Source organism: Chelonia mydas, chromosome 2 (assembly GCF_015237465.2).
Source record: "Chelonia mydas isolate rCheMyd1 chromosome 2, rCheMyd1.pri.v2, whole genome shotgun sequence".
NCBI lineage: Eukaryota > Metazoa > Chordata > Testudines > Cheloniidae > Chelonia > Chelonia mydas.
The window spans coordinates 29,100,981-29,126,091 of NC_057850.1; the positions used below are offsets into that span (position 1 = coordinate 29,100,981).

The window sequence follows — 25,111 nt, forward strand, 5'->3', positions numbered from 1 at the left end:
CCAATCCTTAGTAAACTAACTAAAGATTTAATAATAAAGGAAGAGAGCTGTGAATTGTTTATAAATCATACATACAAATGATTGCAAATTTCTTATATTAGGTTTGTAGCAGTGATGAGATAAACCGCTGTCTTGTAAAGTCTTTCTGGCAATTTCCAAAACATTGGAAGGTCCTCATGTGACAGGTTCAGTCACAGAGACCCCCTTGGGACTGTCACCTGATGTGCTGAAATGACCTCTGAGCCCATTTTCCCTGATGGCTTGGAACTCCAGAACCCTGCCTTGTTGAGCCAGACATGCTCACCTGCTGCAACACAGACTCAGGTCTGAACCACACCCCCAAAGCTGCAGGCTTTAACTGAAAATCACTGAGCAGGTTACCTATCTCCAGCACCCAGTCCCCAATGGGATTCAAACCCCAAATAAATCCATTTTATTCTGTATAAAGCTTATACAGGGTAAACTCATGAATTGTCCACCCTCTATATCAGTGGTTCTCAAAGCCAGTCCGCCGCTTGTTCAGGGAAAGCCCCTGGTGGGCCAGACCAGTTTGTTTACCTGCTGTGTCTGCAGGTTCAGTTGATCGCGGCTCCCACTGGCCGCGGTTCACTGCTCCAGGCCAATGGGGGCTGTGGGAAGCGGTGCGGGCCATGGGATGTGCTGGCCGCCCTTCCCCCAGCCCCCATTGGCCTGGAGCAGCAAACCATAGCCAGTGGGACCCACAATCGGCCAAACCTGCGGATGCGGCAGGTAAACAAACTGGTCCGGCGCGCGAGGGGCTTTTCCTGAACAAGCGGCGGACCGGCTTTGAGAACCACTGCTCTATATAACTGATAGAGAGATATGCACAGCTGTTTTCTCCCCCAGGTATTAATCACTTACTCTGGGTTAATTAATAAACAAAAGTGATTTTATTAAATATAAAAAGTAGGATTTAAGTGGTTTCAAGTAATAGACAGAACAAAGTAAGTTACCAAGCAAAATAAAACAAAATACGCAAATCTAAGCCTAACACATTAAGAAACTGAATACAGGTAAATCATAGAATCATAGAATATCAGGGTTGGAAGGGACCTCAGGAGGTCATCTAGTCCAACCCCCTGCTCAAAGAAGGACCAATCCCCAACTAAATCATCCCAGCCAGGGCTTTGTCAAGCCTGACCTTAAAAACTTCTAAGGAAGGAGATTCCACCACCTCCCTAGGTAACGCATTCCAGTGTTTCACCACCCTCCTAGTAAAAAAGTTTTTCCTAATATCCAAACTAAACCTCCCCCACTGCAACTTGAGACCATTGCTCCTTGTTCTGTCATCTGGTACCACTGAGAACAGTCTAGATCCATCCTCTTTGGAACCCCCTTTCAGGTAGTTGAAACCAGCTATCAAATCCCCCCTCATTCTTCTCTTCTGCAGACTAAACAATCCCAGTTCCCTCAGCCTCTCCTCATAAGTCATGTTCCAGTCCCCTAATCATTTGTGTTGCCCTCCACTGGACGTTTTCCAATTTTTCCACAAAATTTTCTCACCCTCAGACTTGTTCCAATAAGCTTCTTTCACAGACTAGACTTCTTCCTAGTCTGGGCCCAATCCTTTCCCTTGGTACAGCCCTTGTTAGTTCCAGGAGACATCTTAGGTGGGAAGCTGGGGTGTTCTCATGACTGGCAGTCCCCTTTGTTCTCTTCCACCCCATTTTATAGCTTTGGCCCAAGGTGGGAATCTTTTGTCTCTCTGGGTCCCAGGGTGGCCATTGGCTCCCTGCTTTCTGGAGGAGCCATCTGGATGGGATGAGTTTCTTCAGAAGCCCATTATGAGACTGGAGTGTCCTCAATAGGTCATCAACACATAGCTGTCTAGCTCTAAATTAAATTCTATCTGCAGGGTGTCATCCAGGAACAAACATGTTTACAAGTACATAGCCAATATCCATAATGTCCGATACAAAGATGATATGAATATAAACAAGATAATCTTACTTAGCAAATTGTAACTCTTCCATTGATACCTTACATGACATACTTTGTACGAGATTTGTCGCAATTGTATAGCAGTGGTAATACCAATGATATAAATGGTCCTCTTTGATCATACAGCATCACAACTTTATCTATATTAGTCACCCAGATTATATAGGCAAAGTGACAGCCTTGCTTAAATTTAGTTCTAATTTATTGTTGCCCCTTTTCTACCCAAGCAGCTATTCAAAGTTTGGGGCCCTGAGATGTTCCATTTGGAAGTAGAAATTGATGATAGATATTTCTTTCTTTGTGTGTTTTTTTATTATTATTATTTACAAAGAATGTACAAAATTCTGTGTCAAGGAAGAAAATAGCTGAAATCTGCTTCTTTTGCTCACAGCATTGAGATCACTTTTTTCAGCCTGCACTCTAACCCAAAAACCTCTCCCTAGGTTTCTTCTGATGTCAGACCCTGGCTTCTGTCTCTGAGTGCATGTCTACACTACAAAATTAAGTTGACCTAACTTACGTCGGCAGTAATTACATTGCTGATATACAGGAGCACTTGTACCAATTGTACTCTGTCAATGTGGGGCATTATGGGATGGCTTCTGAAAGCAATGCAGTGTCTTATCTTCCACCTCTTATCCCGATCAAGTGGGCTCAAATCTACAGTCCTCCCACGCTCCTGAGAATAAAGACTGTGTGAAGCAATTGCCCAAAATCTCACTAGCCAGCCTAAACAAGGCAGGGAAGGTATGGGAAGGGCACATGGTTGGTTTCTCTAAAAGGGTGGGTTGGTAGCTGCACAACCTGGGAGTAGGGTGACCAGGTGTCCAATTTTTTATCGAAAAACCCGGTCGAATAGGGACCCTGGCCTTTAAAAGTCCGGTTGGTGGTGCTGCGGAGCTAAGGCAGGCTAGTCCCAACCTGTCCTGGCTCCGCACTGTGCCCCAGAAGCGGCCAGCCGGTCTGGCTCCTAGGCAGGGGACACAGAGCTCCGTACACTGCCCCTGCCCTGAGCACTGGCTCTGCACTCCCATTGGCCAGGAACCGCGGCCAATGGGAGCTCCGGGGGAGGTGCCTGCAGGCAAGTGTAGCACACAGAGCCTCCTGCTGTGCTTGCACCTAGGAGGAGCTGGACCTGCTAGCTGCCTGCCTTAGCCCCCCTGCTCCACCGCTGACTAGGAGCCGCCCGAGAAAAGCCCGTGCCCCAATCCCCTGCCCTGATCCCACCCCCCTCAAACCCGGAGTCCCCTCCTGCACCCAAAACCCCTCCTTCCCAGCCTCATCCCATAGTCTGCACCCGCAGCCTGCGCCCTCACCCCCCCCCCCTTGTACTCCAGTCCCCGCCTCAACCCACAGCCCCCTCCCACATTCCAAATCCCTTGGCCCCACCCCTCAGCCTGGAGCGCCCTCCTGCAACCGAAGCCCCTCATTCCCTGCCCTACCGCAGAGCCCGCACCTGCAGCCAAGAACTGTACCCCCTCCCACACACCAATCCCCCACCTCAACCCACAGCCCCCGCTTGCATCCCAAACCTCTCATCTGTGGCCCCATCCCAGAGCCTGCACCCCCAGGTGGAGCCCTCATCCCCCTGCACCCCAACCCCCTGCCTCAACCTTCAGCCACTTCCTGCATCCTAAACCTGTCATCACCAGCCCCACCCCAGAGCCCGCACCCCCAGATGAAGCCCTCACCTCCTCCTGCACCCTAACCCCCAGCTTCAGCCCAAAGCTCCCTCGCACACCCTGAACCCCTCTGCCTCAGCCCCCAACCTGGAGCCCCCTCCTGCACCCCCAGCCCCACCCCAACCCCCTACCCCAGCCTGGAGTACCCTAACACACCCTGAACCCTTCATTTCTGGCCCCACCCCGGAGCCCGCACCACCAGTTAGAGCCCTTACCCCCTCCCATACCCCAGCCCAATGAAAGTAAGTGAGAGTGGGGGAGAGCGAGTCACCAAGGGACAGGGAATGTAGTGAGCGTGGGTCAGGGCCTTGGGGAAGGGGCGGGGCTAGGGTGTTTGGTTTTGTGCTATTAGAAAGTTGGCAACCCTACCTGGGAGCTTCAGGGCAACCATAATGGTACCTTGAGGTTCTATTGGGGCACTATGACTCTGAATTGCCCCAGCAGAGGACTCGGCTTAAAAGATTCTGTTGTTTTATAGATTTGACATTTCTGAGCCTACTACAGAGGCTTACAGCCTGGCTGGAAAGTGGAGTACTTTGTGACTGTGGTTGTTAAGTAAGATGTAGTAAATCTATTTTCATCATGATTTTATTGCAAAGTAGTGTCAGTGGAATGTGAGTCTGTTCTTCAGTAAAGGTCACTGACTGATAAGTGTTGAGATGAAGCAGAGACATTTACCATTGAGACAAATGGATAGTGGAGTGGAAGGTCATGGTCAATTACTGTTGTTGTTGTTACACCAAATTTAAAAGAAAAAATGACACTCTTTTAAAGCTTTTGTACTGCTGTTGGATTCTCTCCTCTCAGATGACTGAGTTGTATGCAGTGTTGTTGTAGATATGTTGGTCCCAGGATATTAGAGACACAAAGTGGATGAGATAATGTCTTTTATTGGACCAGCTTCTGTTGGTGAGAGAGAAAGGCTTTTGAGATTCTTCAGGTCTGGGAAACATACTCAGAGTGTCACAGCTAAACAATCGTTCTGTATCTGACCTTTCAGTCCTTATTCTCAAAGGAAATCTGCACAGCGCCATCAAAAGATGAACCTCGGACCTTAAATTCATAACTTTGCTAGAAACTAAAAATTATGGACTGAATTGGAGATACTGGATACTGGTTGTTTATTACAACAACCTTTAATCCACTAACAATCCCCCCTTCCCTCTTTTTTTTTCATCCCCTTTCTTCATTTCCCACCAGTGACTGGAGGGATAAACTGGCCATTTCACCTTGAATGGTCACTGGAAATTTATGTTGATTACTTATGCTAAACAATCTGCTTCACCTTGCATTTAGCTGTGACACTGAGTATATTTCCCAGACCTGAAGAAGAGCTCTGTGTAAGCTCGAAAGCTTGTCTCTCTCACCAACTGAAGTTGGCTAGTGAAAGATATTATCTCATCCACATATTATCTCATTCACATGATGAGTTTATTGTGGCAGTTTTGGTATCTTACAAAGATTTGTTTTGTCTTCACAAAATCTTTTGAAATATTTTGTTTGCTCTGAGGAAACCAAAAATGGTGGCTCTGATGTCGCTGGTATCTGGCTTCCATAAGTAAATCAGAGGAGTGTTTTTCTTTTTTAGGCATTTGTTCATTACTTTTTATGAATAAACTCTTCGGAGTGATTGTGATCAATTTGTACTTGTCTCACTTTGTGAAGAAATTTAGAGAGACAAGGTGGGAGAAGGAAAAAATGGTGTAATTTCCAGCAAATTCAGTTTTAATATAAATCAAGACCGCATATATCCTGCAATTTCATGGCCAAGGAAATTCGCCTTGGAATCTCCATCTTGTAGCAAAACCCTCAATGCTTCAAGTCCTTATGGTTGCAGTGATCATATTGAAAATATGAACTGAGTGTAATCCAGTACACTGATAACTCCCTAAGGCTGCAGCGAGTCTGAAACAATAGGAGTGGTGGGAGCCAGAGTGTATGTTGGTGTGCTGAGATACTCAGGGAACAGCACAGCAGTTGAGGCCTGGGAAATGAAGGAGGTGAATGACTGAAGCTGCTCTCCCTTCCTTTGGGACATATGAATGGGGAGGAGTACCCCCATTGGAGGAGTACCCCCATGAACTGGAATACCTGAACAATAACCCAGGAGTCATGTCCCAGTGAGTGAAGCTGGGCTGTCTGGAGAGTGTAGGAACACAAAAACAAACTAGAGTTTGTTCACTATCAAAATTAGAGACATTTTACATCAGTGACTATTTTAAACAATTATTTAAAGTTGTATGTGTTTGTGCGGGCTTCTGAGGATGAAGGGGAATGTAGGTGTTTTTTATGGTGACAGTATCATTTAATATTGTTATGGAATTTAGGGGTTACTGATACAGAATTTGTTCCCATTATGAAGTGGAGCATACGTAGGCCTGGGTATATCTCATTTTTTCCAGTAACAAGAAGAATTGAATATTCAAAATGGAAACTGTTTTCTTAAGTCTGTAATGCTCAAGTCCTAGGTCTAGGACAGGGGTCTCAAACACACAGCCCACGGAGTTATTGCCTGTAGCCCACCAAGCTCCCTGCCCCACCAGAGTTATTTCCTGTGGCCCCAAGCTCCCCCATCCCTCCTCCCCCAAGCATGCTGCGTCCCCACTCCTCTGCCTACCTCCAGACGCTTCCTGCCACCAAACAGCTGTTTGGCAGTCCTTAGTGCTTTCCAGGAGGGAGGGGGGAGGAGTGGAGAGACGCACGCTCAGGGGAGGAGGTGGAGAAGAGGCAGGGCAAGGTTTTGGGGAAGGGGCTGGAATGGGGGTGGGGCAGGGGAAGAGGTGTGGGCTTTTGTATCTTTATATGAAAAGGTGTCAGTGATGTGGCTTTCAGGCCAATGTACTAGTCCTCCTGTGGCCCTTGTGGTGATTTGAGTTTGAGATCCCAGGTCTAGGCTGTGCTTAGTGTGTGATGCTAATATATCAAGACAAGGGTGTATTCATATTGCAAGTCTGACATTTTCTGTCAAAATTACTAATGTGAAAATTATTTTCATATTTAGTATTGCACTTCCTAAAATCAGAGAGACCAATTGTAGATTATTCTGCCCACCATTAGGGAGTGGGAGAACAAACAGTAGTGATTTTACTTTCTTTGTTTTTTTAATTGTCTTTCTCTCTCAGTAATAGGTTACAGAAGTTGCATAATTATTTTAGTTAGAAGCAACTAAGTCCTGTTTGAAGAGGATTATGTTAGCATTAATTTAGGTACCTTTCAGTTTGCACCAGCAGAGTCCACATGGAGCCGTTACAACACAGTACTTTGGTGTTTGCTGCAATTCACACCCCTGCAATCCAAACTGCAGAGCCATATAGACAAGCCCTAGAAGTCTGCACATTTCTAAGAGACTAAGAGACACATCTTGAAACTCTGTCCTTTAATGTGTGATGTTCACTTATAATGTAGATACTATTATGGAAAACATTATATAAATGCTGATTGACAAGTTCTGCAGACAGTTAATGAATGGAGTCTGTGGAATGCCTTAATAATTGAAGTACATCTGGAGAAGCTGAAGATTTAGGATAATAGTATTTTGGATAAGTGAATGTTGTGCAATTTTAAACTGCTCTGTTCAAGTTTAATGATTCACATTTTATTTTTTAATGTTCTCGAAAGGTAAGTAAATAGCAGCTCATTCATTTCTACAAGTTGCACCTGTTGTCATCTAGTTGCAAAGTAATGTAGCAGACAGAATGTTTACAGCTAGAAAACAAATAAATAAATTATCCTCTCATAAAATCACAAGGAATAGCATTAATTTGGTGTCACGTTAGTCCAGAAGACAAACTATTTGAAAACTTGACTCTTAGAAAATGCGGTTAAATGAAATTATCTAATTTCAGTTACTGCTGTGGTTAGTCACCTGAGAATTTTCACTTATTTTTTGAACTCTTTAAGTGGCTAGAGAGATTAGTTTATAGGAAGAAATTAAACTAAATATGCACAGTATACTGTTACTTTATTGAATCATAATGAAAGAGGGGGTATGTTTACTTGGTGTTTATATTAAGACCTGTAGAAAGTTAGAGATGATATTAAACAATGGAACATGTTGGGTTAATTTTGTGTGTGTGTGTATGTATGTGTATACACACACACACACACAATATATATATCTATATATAGTGGCAAGGCACCTCTTTTCCCTCACCAGCTTTAGCGTTTCTCCCCTCTGGCAATGGTGGGCCTGGGGTAATTGGTCCCACTCAGGCAGGGTTTGCCGTCTCCCTTCGGTGCTCCCTTGGTTGTGTCTTTAGGATAGGCCTGAGAGAAAGCCTAAGGGGTGCTCCTTCCGCACTCAAAAAAGGGAAATAGACCCAAACAGTGGGTGTTACCTTTCCCTGCCTCCTCGCTGGGATGGGATTTCATCCTGTTATTTATCCTGGGGTGTCCGTCCTTTCCCTAGCTGGAACTTGGACTTGTCTGCTTCCCCTTTGGGAAGGAACACAGCCTCCCCTCCTGGAGAAGCTACTTCCCTGCTGCTACTAGCCTGGTAGCAGCAGGTTGGTTTTTTTTTTCTTTCTCTCTTTCTCTCTCACTGGGGGAGGGGTTTTAAAAGGTCTCAGGCTGCCCTTAACAGGAATCAGATGTCTTCAATTAACCTGAGGTAACCCCTTCTCAGCTTATAGGAAAGAGGGCCTTTAACATTCTAGGGCATAAAGTCCATAAAGTTGAAATCTTAGTAGCCTGTGGAATAATCATAGAAAATACGACTGTAAGGGACCTTGAGAGGTCATCTAGTCCATCCCCGCCTCCCCCTCCCTCCCCCCCCCCCCCCGCCCCACGCACACTGGAAGTGGTAGAAGTCCTATTGGTTGAGGCATTTAAAGCTGAATTGCACAAAGTTCTAGAAAATATATTGTAGGGTAGAGACAGGGGTATATACTAGGTGACCTGCCCACTAATAGGTGCTATTATCTTGATTATCTCCAGTAACTGACTTGCAAATTCCTACCAACAATATCCCTTTTCTTGATTCTTCCAAAAAACAAAACAAAACAAAAAAACATCATGTTACCCATACACAAACCATTTCCCAGTAAAAAGCCTCTGGGGTAAGTTGTTGCAATACACATCTTGCATGTGGTGAATCAAATTAGAATGATCTTTAAAAACAAACAAACAGAAACAAACATGCAGGGAGACTGGCCTAAATGCCCTAATAGTTGAGCTATCCTTCTGTTATTATGTATGTTATGGTTGAGAGCTAGCTGCAACTTGGGGGGAGGGATAGCTCAGTGGTTTGAGCATTGGCCTGCTAAACCCAGGGTTGTAAATTCAATCCTTGAGGGGGCCATTTAGGGATCTGGAGCAAAAATTGGGGATTGGCCCTGCTTTGAGCAGGGGATTGGACTAGATGACCTCCTGAGGTCCCTTCCGACCCTGATATTCTTTGAATCTATGGACTTTGATTCCTCTATAGTCTCACTTAGTGCACCCTTTCTGGTGACAGTTGGGTTGTGCCTTGGGTTGAACCCTGCAGTTCTTACAGCCTGGGCGCAAGGCTACAGTACCCCGTGTAGCAGCTTTGATTGCTCAGCAGGTTTGACTTGGTTCAGTCCCCTCTTCCAGATCGTTATACACAGCATGGTTGGAGGTAAAAAGTTCAAAGTGATTGACACCTGCATTGTGCATTTTAGGTAATGTTAAATTGAGCTATCTTAAGCTATTGTCTGCTTTCCTAGGTATTGTGTTATCTTCTGCCATAATTAATGCCTTGTCATCATATGGAAAGCAATACAATCACAGTCAGACAAACACAACAAATAATGATAGTAAAATATGAGCGGCAGCTCCCATTACCTTCATAACATAATTTTTGGTCCATACAAACCATGGATAAGAAACACCTTTGCTATTCACAAATATTCTGGAGGCATTTTTGTTATTGTAGTATACTTTACACCATTTAAATCAGAAATAGATTTAAGTGGAATGTCAGAAAGGGAACCGATTTAGCAAAATTGTGCTTATAAAGGATGTCTCCAAAATGTTAAATTGTAACTAGTCTTAATAGATATGGAATTATAAGATCCACTCTTCTGATACAGTAGTTCCCAAAGATTAAAATAAGAAGGGAAGAAAGTAATGAGTGTATTGATTAAAACAATAGTAAAATATACAATATTTTATTTCATTTTAAGTTTTGGGGTTTTATTTTTGTTCCCCCCCCAAAAAAAAAAACCTCCCCGCCACCCACTCCCAATGATTTTAAATGCTCTCTTCTCATATTTAGGAGTTTCTTTAAATTCAGCAAATCCTTAACTGGGAAAATGACAAATTCACTGTGGTGTCCTATAAATAATATACAGTGCTCTTGCATTGTTACTTATTAGTTTATTTATGCATACATTTTTCATATTATCCTAAATGTACATGATGCAAACATGGTTAAGATACAACCCCTACTCCAAATGAGCTACAGTCTAAATAAGACCAGACAAACACAGAAAAAGATTTCAGGAGACGGATTGTATGAGAAGTATTGTTGATAAAGGAGTAGGCCCTGGAGCCTGGTATAAGGATATGTCTACACTGCAGTCAGAGGTGTGACTGCAACTTGTGTAGGCATACCAGCGCTAGCTTTAATTTAGCTAATGTGACTAAAAATAGCAGTGAGCCTGTAGCATCACAGACTCTGGCACAGGTTCTACAAGTCCACCTGAAACCTTGGGTATATATTCACATTGCTAGACTGCACTGGAGTCTGTGCTGCTGCGTCTTCACTGCTATTTTTAGTCACACTAGGAACCTGAGATATAATGCAATTTGTGATTCCACTGTATGTAGTTTGAGATGGGGGTGTGCAATGGGGTAGCATGCCACATCCCACCTCTTCCACGAACGCAGACTGCTTTGAGGCCTTTGTGCTTGTAAACATGGGCATATACTTTATTTACAGTGTCTCAATCCCCACCATCAATACCTATCAGTGCATCCACACATTTGCACTGTTTTCCAGCATTCTGGCCCTGTCTCCAGGTGTCTCTACTTAGAGAATTCCCCTTGTCAGGCTCTAACCTTCTCTCGCTCACCTTCTCTCACTCTTCCCCCTTCTTCCTCAAGCACTTCCTTCCTTTGCTCCTTTAAAAGCATTTGCCTGTTAATGGATCAATTAGCTCCTTAAGTTCCGAACCCCAGTGTGGCACAGTAATCAGGCACATTCCTGACCAGTTAGACCTTCTCCAAGGGAGGTTAACTGGTGTTAATAGTGATCACACAGTGCTGGCTCACTCGCCATTTCTCAGCACTCTGTCACAGGATATATTTCCCAGCTGCTGCAACCCTGACTGAGCTAGCATGCTAAAAATAGAGCATAGCCCTGGCAGTGAAAGTGGCAGGAGGGCTAGCCACCCCAAATATGTATCTGTCCAAGATGCTAGGAACATACTCACAGCAGTTAGCCCCGGCCACCGCTCATGCTGCCATGGCTACACTCTGTTTTTATCCCACTAGCTGTATCAGAGCTAGTGTGAGTATATCTCCTCAAGCTGAGAATTACACCGCCAGCTAGATGGGATGATTTTCTGGCAGACATGGTTATGAAGGACTACATTAGTTTTCTCTTATTACCTGCTTTTGGTAACATTTGTTTTAAAACTACTTAATGCACATGAATACATATATAATTGGCTCAGAATAAAAACTATATGAATAAATTAGATAAATTCAGTTCTGTGCAATCTCTTATACTGCAATTATTGCCATATCTGATTTTATTTAAGAAAATGTTGTTTAGTGAGATGTTCCAAAGGGAATAGCATTCTCTAATCCACTAACAGTGCAAATTGCCTGGCCTCCTGTATTGGCCTGTCCCCAGTGAGTATAAAACCCTCCTACTTTGGTGCTGAAGAACCTGTCTTCATTACTCAGGGATGACTATCTGTATGTGGCCTTGGTATATCCTAAGAACATAAGCAAGGTATATGCAGTATAGCTGTAGCCATGTCAGTCCCAAGATATTGGAGAGACAAGGTGGGTGAGGTAATATCTTTTACTGGACCAGCTATGTTAACTACATTAAGAAGGCCAACCAACAACTGTCTGACAACACTTACCATAAAAAAAATCAAAAAGGACCCAACACCATAATTTCTCCAAGAATTTAAAGTTATTGTCAAATTCTTCCCCAAATCCTTCCCCAAGAGATGCTCTACAAACTCACCCCACCACGAACCCACCCCAGGGACCTTCTATATGCTTTCCAAGATACACGAAGAATGGAACCCAGCAAGACACATCATATCTGTCCATGGCACTCTTACTGATATTGGGACTCATAGAAACCATCCTCAAACCACGCACCACACAAAGGGCCAGCTTCCTCCAGGACACAGCTGACTTCCTCCACAAACTCCCCAGTATTAACAACTTCCCTCAGAACACCATCCTCACCACCATGGATGTCATTTCCACCCGCTCACAATGACAGCATATCTGCCTGCCTCAAATATTTGTAAGACAATGGACAATCCTCAGATATCCACCCCAAACACACCAACAAAAAAATCCATTGTTTTCCTTACCCACAAAAATTTTACATTCAACAACAAACACTTTGTCCAAACCATGGGAACAGCCATGGGTACTAAAATGGCTCCACAATATGCCAACCTCTGGACCACCTTGAGGAAGAATTGCTGGACAAATGCACCACAAAACCAATGATATACCTGGGACACATCAATGATATTTTCATCCTCTGGATAGACGGCTTAAATTCCCTCTTGGATTTCCCACCACAACTTCAACAACCACCACCCTTCCATTAAACTCTCTCTGAAACACTCTCACACCAGCATCAACTTCTTGGACACCATGATTTACTTCAGCAATTGAAACCTACAGACAACCATATACAAGAAACCCATTGATCACCACACCTACCATCATAGATCCAATAAACACTCTAAACATACCAAGAAATTTGTTATCTACAGCCAGGCACTCAGATACCACAGAATATGCTCCAAGGAGAAAGTCCAGGATACACACCTTAACATATTTAAAACTGCCTTCACCAAACAAGGACACTGCACCAGAGAAGTAGATCACATCATGGAACAGGCCACTCAAATACCCCAAGAGAACCTGCTTCAGTACCACCCCACACTGGAACCAACTGGAGTATCATTAAACAACTACAACCAATATTCAATGAGGACTGCCTCCTGAAAGAAATCTTTCCTGAATCCCCACTTCTGTCTTCAAACAGCCCCCATACTTCTCCAAGCTCATATAAAGAAGCAAAGCAAAGTGAGCTCCCCAAAGACCAGGACAAACCAACTCAAAGTGGCACCAGACCCTACCAGTACAGATGCAAAACCTGCAGACATATCTGTACTGCTGCAATAATCAAAACTTCACACAACCAGGCCATCCTTAGGCATACGCAACATATGCAGTTGCGTAGGGCCCCTGAAAATTTGGGGCACCACTGGGTCTTAGTGTCCACCCATCTGGTTTTTCTATCCCTGTTTTGACCCTTCCTGCAGGCTTCCACAGCTGGCTGCTGTAGCCTGGTGAGTCTTCCTCAGGAGGGGATCTAGTATTTTAAATTGAAAAAGCCTCCAGCCTGACAGTCCTATTAGCACAACATTGAAACTGTTAAAGAGCCATTCAAGGGGTAGTGAAGCCATTTAACAGGCACTTGCCAAACCTCATGTATATACTGTCAGTTTCTGAATTTAGTGACAAAAACAGTTCTGCTTTACTGTAATATTTATTCAGAACTACAGGACCTTAGTTTAAAATTTGTCAGTCTACAGGACCTTAGTTTAAAATTTGCTTTAAAAATATTTCATTAGTGAGTTGGTGAAGATTATAAAAATCACATCTCTGAAAAATCTTTGTATAGATTTTTAGATACACAATCATCTTTAGCCTTAAATGCTTGGATCTTCAGACATACAGTTTTTTAAATAAATCCTTCAAAAGACCACCCTTATCTAAAATACACATTTTAATTACTATAGTAAAAAAAAACTTGCTTCCAAAGTCTTCCTGTCCATCCCTTTCTCCCTTCACCCCTCCCCCCGCCCCCGTTGAAGAGAGCCCTTAAAGGGACAAAAAGAAAAGGAGTACTAGTGGCACCTTAGAGGCTAACCAATTTATTTGAGCATAAGCTTTTGTGAGCTAAAGCTCACTTCATCGGATGCATTCAGTGGAAAATACAGTGAGGAGATCTATATACACACAGAACATGAAAAAATGGGTGTTATCATACACACTGTAAGGAGAGTGATCACTTAAGATGAGCTATTACCAACAGGAGAGCGGGGGGGCGAAGTAAAAGTAAATTAGTATTCCCTTTTTCTAAAAGCAATGAACATTGTTGTGAACACACTAAACTTCTGTGACTGATTAATTTAAAATAATGTCTTTGTTTCAGTGAGTTAAATATGTAGTAATCTGGAATGATGACTTTATGAAGGCTTAAGAGTACATTTAACATATAAAATCAGCTTAGAAATACTGATTAAGAAAATGTAAAACAGAGAAGAGCTGCATCATATATTCCATAATATTTAAGGTTATATTCATCAAGACAGCTGACTCACCCTTACTACAAAGTTTTTGCAAATAAATGTCTGAGAAACTTCAGGGCATATCAGAAAATCTCTAACTGACATTTTTTTTTATTCCCAAGTTTAGTGCTTTTAATTGGGTACCTTATGCATGTCCATTCTGCGTGAGGGAGAGGGTACAGGGGTCTTTACTCCACCGTGAACCGATCCGGGCGTCTCATTATCCTTTGCTGCCTCGTCCTTCTTCCCTCCGGGCTGCGAGCTCGGGCTGCCATCGGGCATAGGGGCACCAGTTTAATAATACCGTGTAGGGCCCCATAAATCCTAAGGACGTCCCTGCCCACAACACACTTTTCAAAATCCATGGATCCTATACATGCGTATCTCAACATGTGGTATACATTATATTGTGCACTAAATGCCCCAATAATGATTATTTGGGTGAAACTGGACAATCACTATACTCTTGAATGAACTCACACAGGGAAATGATAAAAGACCCAAAGCACCATATCACCTCTGTATCTGACCTATTGGTCCTCATTCTCAAATAAAACCTGCACAGTACTTTCAAAAGATGATTCTGGGAGCTTAAATTCATTACTCTGGTAGACACTAAAAATCATGGACTGAACAGAGACACTGGATTTATGACCTATTACAACAATTTAATTCCCACTAACCAGTTTGTTTTGTCCTGTGCCTGCAGAGGTGTGAATGGGCCACTTTGTCTTGAATGGTCCCTTGCAATATGTGCTAGCTACTTCTGCTGAACAATCTGTTTCACCTTCCATTTTACTGTGATGCTGGGAGCTCTGCCTGGGTTGAAAGCTTTTTTCTCTCACCAGCAGAAGTTGGTCCAATAAAAGATATTACCTCTCCTATCTCTAAGCAAATATAGTCATAGTAATATCAAGCAGTTGTAGAAGAGAAAGGATCTTCTCAATCCTGAATTTCTGGGTGATGTATGCTATTCTCCCATTGATGGCATTGTTAAATACAAGTGTTCAGTTGCTAAACAACACAATCAATGCTTCAAATTCAAACTTTTCACTTTCCCCCTAAACTATGGCTGAATAATCGTAAACAAGTAATCAAATAGGGAGAAAACATGAGTGAATATTTAAAAAAAATGTATTCAATTTTGCATGTTCAGATCAGGTGTTTATACACACAAATTGGTTTATTGGGTGTTCAAATATCCAATTTACTCCTGAAATTTAGAGGCTGCCTTAACATTTATATCTATACCTTCAAATTGATAGAAGATGACATACATAATATTTACGAAATTATCAATTTTAAATATTTTTTAATAAAATCTGCCTTCTTTTAACATGGAAATTAAGGTCATATATAAACATTTTAAAGGCTTTATGTTTTTTAGCTGCTTTGTTTCATTTAATAGCATTGATAGCTTTACAGAGATTCTCAGTTATTAGAAGGATGTAGTTAAGATGCTATGCTGAACATGTCAGTCCTACTTTTTGCATTTTATTTTGGATTATGAACTGCTGCCATCTGTTGAGAAAAAGAGGTGATGTGAATTTCTGGTGACTGTGTTTGAGACAGTATCTTATGAGCTATTATAACCGCTTAATGCTGTTTTGGGGGCAGAAGGAGAGAAAGTGTTCCTTTCAGTCAGTATGATAGACTGATGAAGAAAATTGCAATGAGTAGTAGGGAAATCATTAACAGATTGATGAAATAGCACATTCCACAATACTAGATGGAAAATAAATCACAAAAAGTTATAAACAAAAGTTATAAATCTAATAAAGTATATGTTTCACAAGTCAGACTTTTGTAAGGACATTTTTTTTCAGAGAGTGAGTGAGTCTCTTTGTCTCTGTGTCTCTCTCTGTCTCTCTCTCTCTCACACACACACACACTTCTTTAGATGTTTATACTATTTTGCGAGAAAGTACAAATTCCAGGAGTATTTCGCATTGTAAGTATAGAGAATCTCTTTTAAACTGGTAATTTTTCAACATGTGAGAAACTTTTTAATCATTATATTACATAATGGAACATAGCAAATGATTCCCAATAATGTATCTCTCTGTGACTTAAATCTATGTTAAAATAATTTGTTTAGGGTCACACACAAAATCATAATAATTTTGCAAAGCAGTTCATACTCATTCGGGCCATACAACACCAAGAGGAATGATAGAAATTTAGTGTAAACGTATTTTAAAGATATTTATTTTTCAACTACTAAAGTATGACATAGAGTGCAGTTTATGAACTAAAGTTGAATCCTGCAACATTTTTGCAAATTAAATGTATGCCCTATCTTTCATTAAAATTCGTGTCCAAATATGAGGGCAACAAGTCTTTGAGTGAGTGGCTGTGGTAATATAAAGGTACTGCTTTTGCTTCAATTTAGTTTGTTCATCTATTATCTTTAATTCAATTTTTTTCTTACAGAGACAAAAGTGCCATTACAATCAATTGGAATTTTAACTAATTTAAATTGCAGGATTTGACCCTTAGATTTGGAAGCCTAGTTAAGATAATCAATAGTGTGTTTGCGACAGCTATTTTATTTTCTGCTTTATGCTGCATAGACTGTTATATAATGCTTCTTCTGATTTTAAGACATGCTGTTTATAAAATCACTTCAAATTAATACTTTAATTGTTTTAAGCTTGATTGTTTTAAGTTCACAAGAGTCGTCACAAAAACAAGAGGACAACAGAGACATCTTTTAGTGCTACTGTTATGACGAGAAATGAAAACAATTATATTATGCCTGGCAAAAGTCTAGCTTATCTGTGAAAAAAATCTGCTTGAATGACCCTTCAAACCAACCAATCCTGCTCCCTAGAATTACCATGAGAATCAGGATTGATATTTTACACTCAATTATTGCCTTATTCAATACATACTTTGGATACTAATTCCTCTGTTTCCCAGGCTACATATCATTATTGAACTGCAGATAGACTCATCAGGACCCAGCAATGTAAGTCATGAGTAACTTAATTGAAATCAGTGGAGTTACACTGGTATAAAAACTAGTGTTAATGAGTGGGATATTAGGCCTACTGACTGTCCTGCATTGGCTTCTTTTCATTCTTCTATTATAATTATTCAGTGTTATGATGGCAGTACACACAGTGCTAACAATTCAGGAGAATTTTCTTGGCCTTAAGACATATCTTAAGGATTCATTTAATGTTGTTGAATCTTTTGATCCATTTTGCTGCTGCTGCTGTTTAAATATATGTCACATTTTGGGGGTAAGAATCCTATATTAGCTAACTGATTATACATCTGACCTATGTATTTGGTGCTTAATGTTTGTGATTGCATATGCTATTCCATTCTTTATCTCAGTGTGATATATGGTTTGCCTAAAAATGTTTAAAACAGGGAGCAACTGGATAGAACACACATTTAAAGTAGGAATAGGGGCCATTATAAAGACACCATCTTTACTGAACTGTGAGGGGCACACAGACCTAGTTCCCCCAGTTCTTCTTAAATCCTTCACGTCCATTCCCTCCTGCTCAGCGGTTGTACACAAAGAAGCTTCCAGGTTCCTTTTTGAGTAACCGAGCCTATGTCTTGAAGGATGTTGGAAGAAATGGAGGAATGAAATGAAGGCAAGTCCTGAAACTTATATTAACATAATTGCTCATAAACAAAAAATAAAGATAATGTGGGGCAGTAGATGGTTACAATGTACGATAACATTTCCATCTCTGTAGCAATCTCTTAACATCCTCCTAAAGGACACTGGAAATCTAAGAGTCCTCCCCCAGGCTTCATGGAAACAATGTGATATATAATAAATAACATTTGGTATACCAGTATGGTGCATTGTTGTCTATTCAAGCAATGTGCTGAAAATACTGAAAGCTGCACATGGAAGACTTCAACCCCTGGGCATAGTTTTGTCAAAGTACAAAATGTTTCTAAAATGAAAACACCAACAAATAAGAGGAATCAAAAAGCTGCAAGGCACCTTTTCCACAACTTTGTACAAGCTGAATCGCTTGATCTAATGTAGCATATGTACAGCACTGTACTGGGTGCCAAGTCAATTAAATCACTAATTGACTGTTTTCAAGAAAGACAGATGGTGGTTCAAATTGTATTCATTGGGAACTTTCTTAGGCTTTGCACCTATGCGTGATATACTCAGATTACCCAATGGGGAGTTCAAGAAGGGTTATCAGTGTACTTTTCACACAGTACTTCCTTTCACGTTTCCCCTCAGTCACTTTTGATGATGCTAAAGCTGAATTTTGGCAATATGACATCTTGAAAAGCTATAGTGGATGGACATAATTCTATAAAAAAGGTGTAAGAGACTGGAACTTTTCCAGTGTTGATAGGTCTTCAACAAGTTATCAAGGAACACAGTCGTAATTGGTTTTCATGTGGCCTTATTGCTCTCACTCTTTCCTGGACTTTTTCCTAGTTTCCATAGGTTATATAGTTCCTGCGAGTGCACATTACAGGAACCTACCAACAGTTATATTTGGGACATTTCTGCTGGGCATGTGAACTAAGGGGAAATAGGTTATCTTGCTTTTTTCCTACCCGCCCCCCCTCCTCAGACCCTGTGAAACCCTGGATTTGTGCTGGAAATGGCCCACCTTGATTATCATACACATTGTAAGGAGAGTGGTCACTTTAGATAAGCTATTTCCAGCAGGAGAGTGGGTTTGTGTGGGGTGGGGGGAGGAGGGGGGAGAAAACCTGGATTTGTGCTGGAAATGGCCCAACTTGATTATCATACACATTGTAAGGAGAGTGATCACTTTAGGTAAGCTATTACCAGCAGGAGAGTGGGGTGGGAGGAGGTATTTTTTCATGCTTTGTGTGTATATAAAAAGATCTTCTACACTTTCCATGGTATGCATCCAATGAAGTGAGCGGTAGCTCACGAAAGCTTATGCTCAAATAAATTGTTTAGTCTCTAAGGTGCCACAAGTACTCCTTTTCTTTTTGCGAATACAGACTAACACGGCTGTTACTCTGAAATCTATGTTTTGAATCTATTTACCCTGTAAGGTATCTACCATCCTGATTTTACAGAGGTGATTCCTTTACTTCTATTAAAAGTCTTCTTGTAAGAAAACTGAATGCTTTTTCATTGTTCTCAGATCCAAGGGTTTGGGTCTGTGGTCACCTATGCAAATTGGTGAGGATTTTTACCAAACCTTCCCCAGAAAGTGGGGTGCAAGGGTTTGGAGAATTTTGGGGGGAAAGACGTGTCCAAGCTACGTTTCCCAGTAAACCCAGTTAAAGTTTGGTGGTGGCAGTGGATCCAGGGGCAAAGGATAAAATTAATTTGTACCTTGGGAAAGTTTTAACCTAAGCTGGTGAAAGTAAGCTTAGGAGGTTTTCATGCAGGTCCCCACATCTGTACCCTAGAGTTCAGAGTGGGGGAGGAACCTTGACACTTGGGTAAGATTCCAAACTATGGAAACCGCTGTCCTCAAAGGTGGATCTGGAAAAAGACCCGTCACAGCTTTGTTTTTGCCCACATAAATCTGGAACATTGAAAGATCTTCCTCATTATCTTCTGGATTGTAGAATTTTCCTTCTTGTAAGAGCACACTGGATTTTACCGCTTTTGTATATAAAAGAAGCGTTATCATCCCAAAAGATAATATTTTGAGTATTCCCTCAATCTTTTGTAGTAATTAAATCAGTGACAATTTTTGTGTTTTTAGCATAGTGCCAAAGAAGAGAATTATTTATTATGTTTTAATTAATATTTTACATGCACTATATGTATCTGTGAAGGCATAAGGGATGCTATTCATCTGGAGTCAGAGGTCTGCAGCTGTCTGGCTGGCTGATTAGCCCTGCCTACTGCACCTGGAAAAAGAGTTAGAACTTAATTGGCTCATAACAGAGGGGAGCAGGAAATGGAGGGGAGAGACAGCAATACCCTCTGGAAAGCTGAGGGAGCCAGTTGACTGTTACTGGGCCAACTACGGAAATTGCTCCAGAAACCAAATTGGCAGAAAGAAGACTGTCTGAAGTGCTTTTTTCCCCCCGAGGTTGTAAAAAAAGAAAAAAAAAAGGTAGGAAGGTTTGGGTTGCTGAATTTACTGGTGTGAGGGACAGATTGGGCAAGGGACTCAGCCTGCACAGACTTTGTGGGGGGATGCCCGAGGTAAAATTTCCAAGTGAGAAGCTCGGTGGTGGCAGACGTGATATTCCAGACTGGTCCATAGGAAACCCAAGGTTGTGACAAGCTGAAAGAAGGATTTTGTGAAACGGCTGCTACCTGGTCCTCTGAACTTAGTGATGAGACATTTTGACAAATAGGAAATGTATGCATTCGATGGAGGGTGGGGCAATGTCTTGACCAGCTGTTTGAACTGTTTCCCCTTTCCGCCAGTATCATGTAAACATTACCTGGGTTCAGTTTGATCCAGCTATCCTTTACCCAGGAGGTAATTTTCTGTAGGTACTCAGACTTTTTAGCAGTGGCAGCAGCTGAGAATGAGATCTATATTTGAGTGTCATCGGCATGCTGTTGGCAGCTAAGCCTATGGCATCAAACTCTCTCTCCCGTAGTGGATATTGAAAAGAAGATAGAATAGCATGGATCCCTGTGGGACCTCACAGGTGGGACCTTTGGGGAGGAGGAGTGGTTACCTGTTACCATTCTGAGTTCTGCTAGAAAGGAACAATTGGAGCCACTATAGCGCTGGGCCGTGTACTCCTGCTATGTCATGTAGGTGTGTTAGTGATACCTTGTGATCCACTGTCCAAAAGCTGTGAATTCAGTTTGATTAATATTGTCTATTTTGAAGTGAAATTAGATTCTTTTTTAAAATATATTTTTTTAACCTGGAAAATATTGGCTTCCTTTCTGAACATCTTTTAATAAAATCAAATGTTGTGTAGGAACATAAAATGGTTAACTCCCTTTTATAAAGTTGCTGTTTCCAGGACTGGATACAGGGGAGAAGGAAAGATGTTTCTTTCTGCACTCAGGTGTAATTACTAGAGACATGTTAGTGTTTTAATTGTTTCTATTGGATTAACCTACTTTCCTTGGCTTGTTCCCTTTGGATGTGTAGTTCTATGTAGGGACAGATGCATAGCTTCATAAAACAGTGGAGACCTTATATTTCCATCAGTCTGGGACATCATCAGGTAGTTTATACTGTTTATCAATAAGCTAATCATCTGAATGTTGTCTGTGGATAAATAACAGTCTCCAGGCCTGTAAATAGAACCTTCAATGAGAACTAAATTCACCTAAATTTACTTTTTATAAAACATTTAAAAATCAAATTGTGAAGTTATGTTAGCTGATAGTTTTTATTTTGTTTTTAATAATTTGTTAAAGGAAAATTTTAAATGAACATCTAAATTTTCTTGTGCAGTAGACAAAATTTTGCAAAATTATATTTCTGCTTTTTTTTTGGACCCTGAAGGGTAAATATTAGGAAATATGTCCCAGCTGTGTGTTCTGTTAGTCTGGCAAAGTCTTCCCAGGAAAGTGGTGAACAATACATTGCTTAAATCTAACCTGGACAAAGTGCTACAAGATATGCTGTGGAGCACAATAATGCTTTGCTGGCAGGTAGTTAATGGTAATTATGGCAAATAATATGGCAAGATATTGGGACAGGTATTTTAGAATAGCATTTTTTAAATGTTTATTACTGTACAATGTAAACGCAACACACTGTCAACACAACCATACTAATGGCAAACATTTTTTTGTGTTATTAAAAAAAAGTATGCTCTTTCACTGAAGACAGATAAAATAACATGACTTTACACAAGCTTTTCTCTCACTCTCAGAGACTATTTCAAAGAATTTTGTTGGAGGTTGTTGGAATTTAGTTCTATTTTAAATAATTTTGTTCAAGAATGCATATGGTTAGATATAGGGCAGCACAACATTTATACTGAGCATAGTCTGCTAATCTCCTGTTTCACTGAACTAAATCCTAAATACCATATAATTTTACTGTCTGTGTCACTGTAGCTTCCTCTATGCCTCTGGAATCTACACTTTAGATTCTGATGTATTACAAAACCTTGTTTTTTGGTCTTGGGTAACGAATCTGGATAAACAGTCTGCATTTCCCTTCACTGTCCCTTTCCTTTTTCTTTAATACTCGTCAAGGTGAGATTTCTTTCCCTTGCCACTGGAACAATGCAAACAGGCCAGTAATTCAAAAAGAGCATTCGTAGCTGAAATTGTCTATTAACTGTCTGAGTAGCTGTCATGTCATTCATTCAAGGTTTTTGTGATGGCCTTGTTTACTCTGCCAGCTAGGTTCCTTTTCTTTGGCCCCATTGCTTTCTATGTTTCTCTAATGAATGTATGTTCTTGTGTTCTCTCTCTTCATCTCACTGTCCTTTTGAGGAAGTCAGCATCTCTCTGTCTAATCAGGGAGTGGTTTATGCTGCTGCACTTGAACGTAATAGCTGTATCCATGTTATTCTCTTAAACAGTACTGCTTAGTCACGGAGTCACCATCAAAATGACAGCTGAGAGGATTTAAGACCTTCCCATGTAGAGAACTGCTTTGGCAGCAGTACCATCACTGTGCAGAGTATAAACTCATGTGGGAAATGTATCTCTTTCTGATAGTTATCCTAAAGAAAGGGAGAAAGTAAACATGCTGCTGCCTGCCTGATTTTCTGCTAGTTAGCAATCTCATATAGGCAAGTCCTCTAGCACTTACTAGGTTTAGGAAAGACATAAACTTTAAAAATGGCCTTGACAGTCTCCTGAGGCCCTGACTAAATCCCACAGAATTGATCCCTTCTTAAAACCAGCAAGCCTTAATGCTGATTTAGGAAACTATTTGACTGTTTTTTTTTTTTAAACTATGCTTCATATAGCCTCCTGAGATTAACTCTTTTTTAACCTTAGCTCACTGTTACCACTCTTTAGTATACCATGCTGAACGGGATACTATAGGCAGCCTAAATTTATCATGCCTATCTTTTGGGATTGAAAGCTTAGTTAACCTTTTAATTATTCATGCTGTTCATGAAGGAATGCTGCTTTAGTTTCTGGTTTCAGCTAGATGTTGAAGAGCAGAAACATAATGTAATAAGCATGGTATTTCTGGCTTGAACAGAAAGTAGACCTATTGGAAATCTTGTTCTTGTGAGATTTCAGTCCCATTTTGGAGACACAAGAAGTTCAGAAAATGTCTGAAGTTTTTAAAGTTCACCCAACACTATTGCTCCTGAGAGTGTAATCTGTATGGCCACTGTAAACACATTGAGTCCGAAGCTTGCATACGTGCTCTGAATCATATGTGACTAAACTGTGCATAACCCACATTTTGTAGTGGACCCAGAGCTAAGTGGTATACACCATTTCAGTAATCTTTGATTACTAATAAATTAATTAATAAAAAGGATGGATGTCAGATTATCAGACAGTAACATGTAATCATAAGGTTAGAAGGGACTGCAAGGGTCATTTTAAACCCCTGCCAAGATGCAGGATTTCTTGTGTCTACACCATCCAAGGCAGTTGGCTATACAGCCCCCTTTTGCAAACCTCCAGTGAAGAAGCTTCCACAATCTCCCAAGGCTGTCTGTTCCATTGTCTTACTATTCTTACCATTAGGAAGTTTTTCTAAATCCAAATCTGCTATGCTATAGTTTGAACCCATTACCTCTTGTCCTGCCCTCTGTGGACAAAAGAGAAATATCTGTTCTGAAATCATTTGTATAATGCAGGGGTGCTGAGAGCCAGTGAACAAAACTGTAAACTCTGTATATAATGGAAACCTCTTCAAACCAGGGGGTGCTCCTGCACCCCCAGTAGCCCTAGTTCCAGCACCTATGAAAAGCATAGCTTTTCTCCATCTTTTTAATGGCAGCCTTTAAAGTATCTGAAGACCACTATCACATCCCGCCCTTAATCTGCTCTTTTCCAAACTAAACATACCCAGTTCTTCCAGTCTTTGCCCATATGGCTTGCATTCCATCCCTTTGATCACCTTTGTTGCTTGTCTCTGGATTCTTTTCAATTTCTATACATTGGTGACCACAATTGGACACAGTACTCCAGCTGAGGCCAAACCAGCGCTGAGTAGAGTGGTATGATCAGCTCCTGTGGCTTGCATGCTCTATCTCTATTAATGCAACCTAAAATTGCATTTTCTTTTTTCTTTTTTTTTGTAATAGCATCACATTGCTGATTCATGTTGAGGCTGTGATCCACCACAACTCCCAAATTCTTCTCAGCAGTGTTGTTGCCAAGCCAGATTTCCCCCATTCTGTATTTGTTCATTTGGTTTTTCTTTCCTAAGTGCAGCACCTTTCATTTGTCTTTGTTAAATTTCATTTTGTTGTCGATAGCCCAGTTCTCCAATTTATCAAGATCCCTTTGAATTTTAGCTCTAAATTCCAAATTATCCCCCCCCCCCAGCTTTGTGTCACCTGCAGACTACATCATTATGCTCTCTAAACCCACAACAGGTCCCTGTTGAACCCCACTTGAGACCTCCCTCCAGTCTGACATCATTCCTTTAATAGTTACTTTTTGTTTCTTTTGCAGTTGTATGCATGAAGGATCATGCATAGGTGACAACCAGTTTCTTCTTTTTTTATGTCTGTGACAGCTGTTTCTTGAAAGCAAAACAGAAACAATATTTGTGAGAGGCAATAAAAATTAAGTCTATGGATCCAGAATATTCAAACACCTAAACCAGAATCAGACCTGCCAAGTGGGTAAACATTAAACCACAAAAAAAAAAAAGAGTTTTCAGTCTCAAACTAGATACATAGAAAAGTTCCTTGACAGTTTATTGGAAGTGGCAGAAAATGTTTCTGATTCAACTAAATATGGAAGGTAAGGCAGAACTGTAAATAAATCCCTGGTTTGTTTAGGACGCCACTAAAACTAAACTTATGTGTTTCCTTTTTCTGGAATTTCTCCTATGCTGTAGATATAGAGATGGAGAGTTATGA

At 41.0% G+C, this 25,111-nt stretch overlaps 1 protein-coding gene and 1 long non-coding RNA gene across 3 annotated transcripts in view; one reads left to right on the top strand and one right to left on the bottom strand.

Annotated features, from left to right (window-relative positions):
- The window catches only part of CSMD3 (CUB and Sushi multiple domains 3), a 1,174,472-nt gene that overhangs the window by 608,974 nt on the left and 540,387 nt on the right, over positions 1–25,111 (top strand). The gene's annotated exons all lie outside the window — the stretch shown is intronic.
- LOC122464405 lies at positions 1,047–23,725 on the bottom strand. Its single transcript, XR_006288391.1, has 4 exons — positions 23,621–23,725; positions 10,047–10,051; positions 6,487–6,491; positions 1,047–1,074 (listed from the first exon to the last, which is right to left on the bottom strand). It is a non-coding gene; the product is annotated as an uncharacterized LOC122464405 (long non-coding RNA).